We start from the raw sequence: 8,098 nt of genomic DNA, 5'->3' as shown, positions 1-8,098 counted from the left end.
TTATTTTGAGATGTACCTATATTCTATAATCGGACATATAGACTAAAACAAAGTAAAGAACACCAGAATAAGAAAGAAGATTGGAACACACAGAAATAAAAATTATGGTTTGAATGTAACCATACAGTTAAGCTCAAAACTCAATGTGAAGGAGTGTCATCACTGGTAGGGATGGTAGCTGGGGTCTCTGTGGCGGTGGTGGGCTGAGAGTCTGGCTGCTGTAGAGGGGAGACTGACTGAATCGAGATCTCCGGATCTGCAGCCTCAAGCTGATGTGGGGCCTCCTGCTATGGTGTAGCGTGCTCTGTGCCTGCCTGCTGATGAGTCTCTGCCTGGGAATGAGGCTCCTCCTCGTGCTCATCCTCCTCCTCCTCTGATGGCTCTGATGGTGTGTCGGGCTCGGAGGGGATGTCGGCGCCCTGTCTGATCATCAGCTTCAGATGGGAATAGCGTCGCCTACTGCGGCGCTCCAATCTCTCATACCGGCACCTGTTACGGCGCTCCATCTGATCAAGCTGGCGGAATAGACGGTGCACGAGGCGATAAACCGGCTCAGAGGCGGGTGGAGGTGCAGTGGTGGCAGCAGGGGCAGCTGGGGCAGCTGTGGATGAAGAGGGTCTAGCAGACGGAGGGGCTGTCTCATCAGTAGCAGTGACAGGTGGTGGTCTGTAGCCCAAAGCAAGGAAGTTCCTGCTATGAGGGATGATCTTCCTGCAATCTGCTGCTGGTGGTCGCTCATTGGCATCCTCCCAAGGCACATCAGCCTCTCGGCCTAGCCGTGTAACCAGATAAAGAAAGGGGAGGGTGCCTCGGACATGGACCCTGGCCATATAATGCCGGATAAAACGAGGCAAGTACAGGTCCTTACCCTCCAGCACACACCAGAGGAGGTGATCATGGCAGCCGGGATCTCAGTCTCATGAGTACTCGGCATTACATAGTTGCTCAAGATCTGATGCCATAGTCGAGCCTCATCATTCAAGTACACTCTCTTGATCCCTCTAGGCATAGTGGTGTCCTGACCCATCTCCCAAGGAACAGCAGGGTCGAGAGCTATCCGTGCCTTCACAGCATCCCAATCAAACCGCATCTGGCCCATGTCCTCCTCAGCCTGTGCATAACCATCTGGCTGATCGGACTTGGCTGGGAGCTGGAGAACGGTCTCTATGGCCTCCTCAGTGACCAGAATTTGCTTCCCCCTCAGGTTCACTGCATCTAGGGTAGTAAGGTAGTAGTTGCAATAGAATTCCCATACCCAAGATGCATTGACCTCTGTCAGTGGTCTCTCTAGAAAGAACCAGCCCCTTTGCTTGATTTGCTCAGTGGTGTATTGCTGGAGGGCTTCTGGAATCTTCAAGGTACGTTCCAGTATAGATTTCTGGAGTTTGCAAAAGTCGGGTACTTCAGCTCACAGTACCGGTTTGCAAATTTTATAGGATCAGTCGAAGGGAGCAGCAGGTCAGCTTTTTCCTGCTGTGTGAAGTTCTTCTCCCGCCATGAGGAATCGTGCATTAGAGCAATGATGGACTGGGAGGAATCTCCTTGCTTGCGCTTGCCAGTAGCCTTGCCTTTGCCTTTCCTTTGTGAGGCAGACATCCTGAAAAATAAAAAACCAGGAAATGGATAAAATAGGAAAGCAAATAGGCAATTTAAAAAAAGGAAACTCAAAGCGGTAAGGGAGAAATAGAATAAGGAAAATGAGTAATTGAAACGTGATTGAATTAATGTTAAATGGAAAGAAAAAAAATCAATATGCCATAGTGAGAAAGTTAGAGGAAGTGAAAGTGATCAGAAAAGAGATCAAGAGGGTTAGTATGGTAAAAAAAATTATTAAATTAAAATTAGTGAGTTAGGAAAGTAAGTGGCATAGAAAAAATTCCATATAACAAGGATTCACAAGTAAGAATAGAAGTGCTCATAATCGAATAAAGAAAACAGAGTGATGCTGATTCGAATAGAAATAAAGAAATCAGAAATTGGAATTAGTGAATCACAAATGCAGGTTATGAACCAGGAAATCAAAGAGGATAAGAAAGTGGCCCTAGCATTCATGAAATGGTTTGGGGGAAGCAGAGTAAAACAGAGTTGCCAAACCAAAACAAGAATGAAAACAATTTTCAAAAAATTTGGGCAGCATTCCGGCTAAAATTGGATTGTCCTGGAAAATAAACAGCAATCATATCAGTTCATATGAATTAAAAGAAATCAAGCTGCATGTACAGAGATATAAAATAAACATAAAAACTCAATGTAAACAGCAGCAACATACAAGAAAGTAGCATATGAATCATGATTATAGCAGCAACAGATTTGCACATAGGATAAAACAGGAGTAAGAACAGTGCAAGGAAACAGACCTAGATCCACTAACCACAGCCTAAGCTACCTAACAACCTAAAAATCCACTACAACATGCAAGTCTAGCTATCTTAATCATGAACATAAATCGAAAAAAAATACAGAAAAGTGACGAACGGATAAAAAGGGTTGCGTGTTGCGGAACCTGGTAAGCAGAAGGGGTGGAACAGGGAAGAAGGGGGCTGCGGCGGCGTCCGGCGCGGTGGTGGTGCACGGCGTCATGGTGGCGGCTGAGGGGGCAGTGGCGGAGGGAGGTATTAGGGTTAGTGAGAGAGGAAGAGGATAGGGGAAGGGGAGGGGTGGTTGTTGCTGGCTGAAGGGGTGGGTGGCGGAGAGGGGGGCGCGGCTGGATGGCCGGCGGTGGCTGGGCGGTGCTCGCGGAGGTGGCTGTGGTGGAAAGGGGAGGAGAGAGGAAGAAGATCGCATGGGGCATGTGATCGCGTGGGCCAATTTGTGCGAAACGCACAAGGGCCGCACGATTTCAGTCTAACTTTCTGTTCGTTGGATCCTTACACCGTTATATATATCACGCGGCCGCGTGGGTCACGCGGTCGCATGGGTGGTGTTTTTCGCAATATGACGCGATCGCATGGGGCATGCGGTCGCGTCGTGCAACCCCTTTTTTTTAACTGAAAAATGCAGGATGCAGTGATTAACATGAATGCTATGCATGATTCCAGGTTAATGTTAAAATAAAAAAAAGGGTAAATTGAAAACAATAAACAAGAAATAGATTGAGAAAGAAGCGACCATACCATGGTGGGTTGTCTCCCACCTAGCACTTTTAGTTAAAGTCCTTAAGTTGGATATTGGAAGAGTATCCTGTTATGGTGGCTTATGTTTAAACTCGTCCAAAAATTTCCACCAGTGCTTGGAATGCCAATAGCCTCCGGGGTCCCAAACTAGGCATGTAAAGCTTCTGAGCAGCTTCAAACAGATATTCAGCCTCCCGGGATGACGAATGTCAGAATATAATCCATGATCCCAAGCTGTGTTTTTAGATCCACCTTCGTTTTGATTTGTAAGTTTCCATTCGGGCGGGTTAAAAAGTAGAATCTCACCGTGGTGACCAAACGTTCTCCGTGATCCATGCAATTGAGCATGATACCAATCCGTGTACTTCGAGGTGAAGCGTGGAACCTTATTGAACCTGGTGCACCAGTTCTGAGTACGAGCCAATTCCCTCTTACTCTTAAAGCCGCAGAGAGCTCTAAGTTGGCCATCTGTTTCAAGCAAACCATATTCAAGTGAATAAGTAAAAATATAAGTTAAGGATTGTACCCACTTGAAGCTTGTATGAGGTGGTAATGGCCTTGGGATAGGTGTTTTTGGTGGTTCTGCAAGTTCCGTTTCCTTGTGCTCTTCTGTGAATTCTTCCACTTCCTTGCAAAGATCTTCAATTGTATCTGTATCCTAGTCAAAGTCTTCTATGTCTTCCTCATCACTCGAGTCATAGATTGGAGGTTGAGAGAAATCTACCTCCGCATCATCATCATATTCACTTGGAGAAAATTCTTCGATCTCAGAGAATTCACTTGCGGACGCAAGTTCATCACTAGGAGAACTAAACTTGTGACTATCATCATCAAGGAAATTTTCTTCTTGGATTATTCCGTCTGATTCTTCGTAAACGACTTGCCTTGGAGATTGTACGTTATGTTGAAAGGATGGTTCATATGCACGGGGTGGGGCTTGTTTGTAGTTACAAGGTTGTCCACCATGTCTTTCAGCTGGGTATGCACGGTAGAATGGTCTTTGTCCAGGATATCTCGGAGGGTGTTGCTGCCAAAAGAGTTGATTAGATACTCTTGGTTCCATCCATCCTTGATTGGTCTGACCTTGATGCACATTCCTAATGGAGCCAATGCACTACATCTACCCAACGAAATTCGTGACTCAGATAAATTCTCATATCACATGTCATTCTCGACCGGGAGCAAGTGGGGGCAAACCACTGCATCTATCCCGGGAGGCTCAAACCATAACCTGGAGCAAGGAGACCAATGCCACTACATTTACCCATGCAGGTATATCTTAATCAGAATCATTCGCATTATCAATTTTATTATCAATATCATTCTCAATTTCGTTATCAACCTCATCTTCAATCTCATCGCAATTCAGATTCAATCTCAATTAAACTCATTCTTCATTATCATCCTTCATCATCACAATCAATTATCACATTCATCCTCATCATATATCACTTCATATTTTATTCCTCTCTTTTCAATTCATCAACTCATCTCTTTAATTCTCGTTTTTAACTCCTCTATCCTTAATTACACCGGCTCTAGACTGTTATCGGGCTTTATAAAAGTTTAGAAGGCTCAAGGAATGGTTGAGAACTTAAAAATTCACTTTTCAGAAAAATAGGGGTGGTCGCGTACGCAAGCACATATTCGCGTACGCATGAGTGTAAATTTTCAAAACTTGCATATGCATACCACCTTCGCGTACGCGAAAGGTTTGGGCAGTGGGGCTCGCTTGCGTACGCATGACTTGCGTCATGTACACATGAACGTATTTGTAACAAAGATGTGTACGCATGGGTGTTGGCAGTGACCAACTCCTGCGTACGCACGATGAGTTCCGCGTACGTATGTCATATCAGACTTTGAAAAAGCTTATATGCTCCAGAAAACCAATTTTTAGCCCAAATTTCAAATCTTCATATCTTTTTCCACAAAATTCATTTTTCAACTATTCTTGAACCGTTGGAAAGGTCGATAACTAAATTTTTATAAAAATCTAGTCTTGTAAAATTTTCAACTCCGAACATCGAGTTACAGCCCGTCAAAGTTGGCCAAAAATTTGTTTACCAATTTTTTCAAAAGTTCACAAGCCAAAAACAATTTTAACATCAATAAAAGGACCCCAAACCACTCCAATTCATACATTCACAATCCATCGAACTCAAACCTACTTTATTTACATATTTCAACTCAATTTCATCAATTTCACACCTCAAAATCCTAAATTTCTGCTATTCTATCAATCATTTCAAATTTCCACATATTCAATATGCAAATTCCATTCAAACTCATACATCATCACACAATACATTCACCAACTTACCATTCTCATATTTTTCGGCCTCCGGCCTAAATTCACGGCCTCTGGTCCAATATCCATCAATTCAATACATAACTCATAAATATATAATCACCATCTATATCATCAATTTTCACAATACATTAACTATACATATATACACAATTCTCATCCAAATCATCAAATGTAACAACACATCAACTACATATATGAATTTTAACCAAATACACAATTCAAACTTAATCGTAGGGACATCTAACTTAGGATTTCATACATCATTATACGAAATTTAAATGAAACTTAAACCGTACCTTTTAGAAGCCAAAATCAAGCCTTTCACTTGTGAATTTCCACTCCAAGACTCACCCAAAAGCTGCACACGTTAATTTCAAGTTCCCAAGGTATACAAAAATCATCCAACACTCTAATATACACAATTTCATACATACATCAACGTAGAATTCATAAAACTCCATAAATCACAAGGATTTGGTGATCTCTTACCTTAACCCATGAAATTTGTTGATGAAATTCACCAATAGCTCATATTAGAGCACCCTTAAATAACCAAAATCACAATATTTCTCAATATCCAAACTGATACTCAAATTTAACACATACTGCAAAAATGGGATAAGAGAATATGAAATTCTTACTAATATTTTTAGATAAAATTGTAGAGGATGAGATGGGTTTCGCGTGGCTACAAACGATGCGGCAATCGAAGCTCTGGAGAGAAAGTTATGGTGGTTTGAGTGTTTGGGAGTTAGGGTTTCACTCACTTATTCCCCCCTCCCTTCAATTTCAGCATGAATGTGATAATGAATGGGTGTTGATGCTGAAATGGCCATTAGTAAGAGTATATATATGTTGGGCTTGGGCTCAACTTTGGGTAAAAACCTTTAAAATTAGCGTTTTAATTTACGTTTTAAACATTTTTACCTTCTCAATTATGAATTTCAACTCTTTAACCTTCTCTACTCATAATTAATTTTCTCAGTCATCGTACCAGACAGATCCAAGCTGGTACTGCCAGTCAAATTTTCACTGCGTTTTTTACGCAAAAAAACTATGTTTTTCTACTTGAAAAAATCTTCTGAATCCAAATATCATCGTTAAATCTTCAAATTATGATTGTTAAATTTTCCAACCCTTATTACTCATATTTAATTAATTACTTATTTAACTATAGTTTTGACCGGGTTTTACAATGATTGTCCCGATTTTTTCAGGCCTCAACAAAATTAAAAAACTATCCAGTCCCGTAACCCGATCGACGCAAAAATAATCCCTACTCATATCCATTACACAATTCACATTATCACATCAGCCTTCACCCCTTACATCCACGAAGTCACTGCCTTTGCTCTTTCCGTCACACACACTAACCCATAACGCCCAGCGTCGTCGCGCCTCGCCGTCGCACCTCTCCCCTTCGTGGCTCTATCACAATCTCGCACACATCCTCGCAGGCTCGCATCCCGCCGTTGCGCCTCTCCGTCGCTAGCTCGCACCCTCTCTGTCGCTACTGCTCCTGTGTCGTGGATATCTATGTATGTATCTTCCTGGTACTGTGAAAGCTATAGCTGAGGTTTGTGTTTTATGCAAAATGTGGCCACATGATCGAGTCCATGCATGTCTATCAATTTGCAAGCTTTAGTCTTCATCTCTATTCTCCTTCAAAACCAAACCTGTGATTCTCACTTTTGGAATCTCAACTCTCCCAATATTTCTTTTCTCTCAATATCCTTCTTACTCATCACATCTCTTTGATTTCATAATTTTTAATATTTACTTTCTAACCCGTAATCTATAGATGTAAATCTTTATTGTACATGTTTTTTTTATTTTGTTTCTTAATTTAATATGATTTAAACTAAATTTACTTTTGTAATAATAATTTTTTTTATTTCCTAGGTGAAAGGGGGTTAGTAGCTAGTCTAAAGGGGAAATGAGTTGATGAATTATTTTTTTGTTTGTTAACTTTTATAATATAGTGTAGAGTAAAATATTTTTTCGGTTCTATCTTTTTTTATTAGATGCATGAGCTCTTTTGTGTTGCAAAGGATGACAAAAAATATTTATGTGTGACATAATTTGTATAATTTGGCTTTCATCAGTCTTACATAAATGATAATAATTTGATTGAAATCTCTGCAATATCATTTTGATTATGGTAGATAAAGAGTCTCAATTCAATGTTATCATCCATATAGAACAGGTGAATACTAGGTCATACAAGTTAACGTCACATGTAAGCATTTTACACCTTTTTTTATTTTGGAGATTTTGATAGAAAGGCTTATGTGTATAGCAAAAAAGGAGAATAGGAGAGCGAATTATCATTTTTCAATCGTTAAGGTGTAAGTTGTCTAAATTAAAAAAAGATAAGGAGTAAAGAGGGGCGGCAAAATGAGTCAAACTCGCCGAGCCAACCCACTAAAAAGGCAAATCAGGTTAGAATATAAAATTCGCCAAATAAAAAATCTGTCAAACCTGCACCGCCATTCGCGAGTTTTGGCAGGGCGGAGCAGGCCCATTGAATGAAAGATAATTTTATTTTAGTTTTTTTATAAAATAAAAGAGTGATTAGTACGTACTACAAAAATTATTAATTATATAATTTTTAAACATATTTTTTAATTATTAATTTTATTTATTTTATCTTATATTTTCATATATATAT

The sequence above is a fragment of the Arachis ipaensis genome, chromosome B09 (genome assembly GCF_000816755.2).
Source record: "Arachis ipaensis cultivar K30076 chromosome B09, Araip1.1, whole genome shotgun sequence".
NCBI classification, from domain to species: domain Eukaryota; kingdom Viridiplantae; phylum Streptophyta; class Magnoliopsida; order Fabales; family Fabaceae; genus Arachis; species Arachis ipaensis.
The sequence above is the reverse complement of the archived record's forward strand: the minus strand, read 5'-3'. Positions refer to the sequence as shown.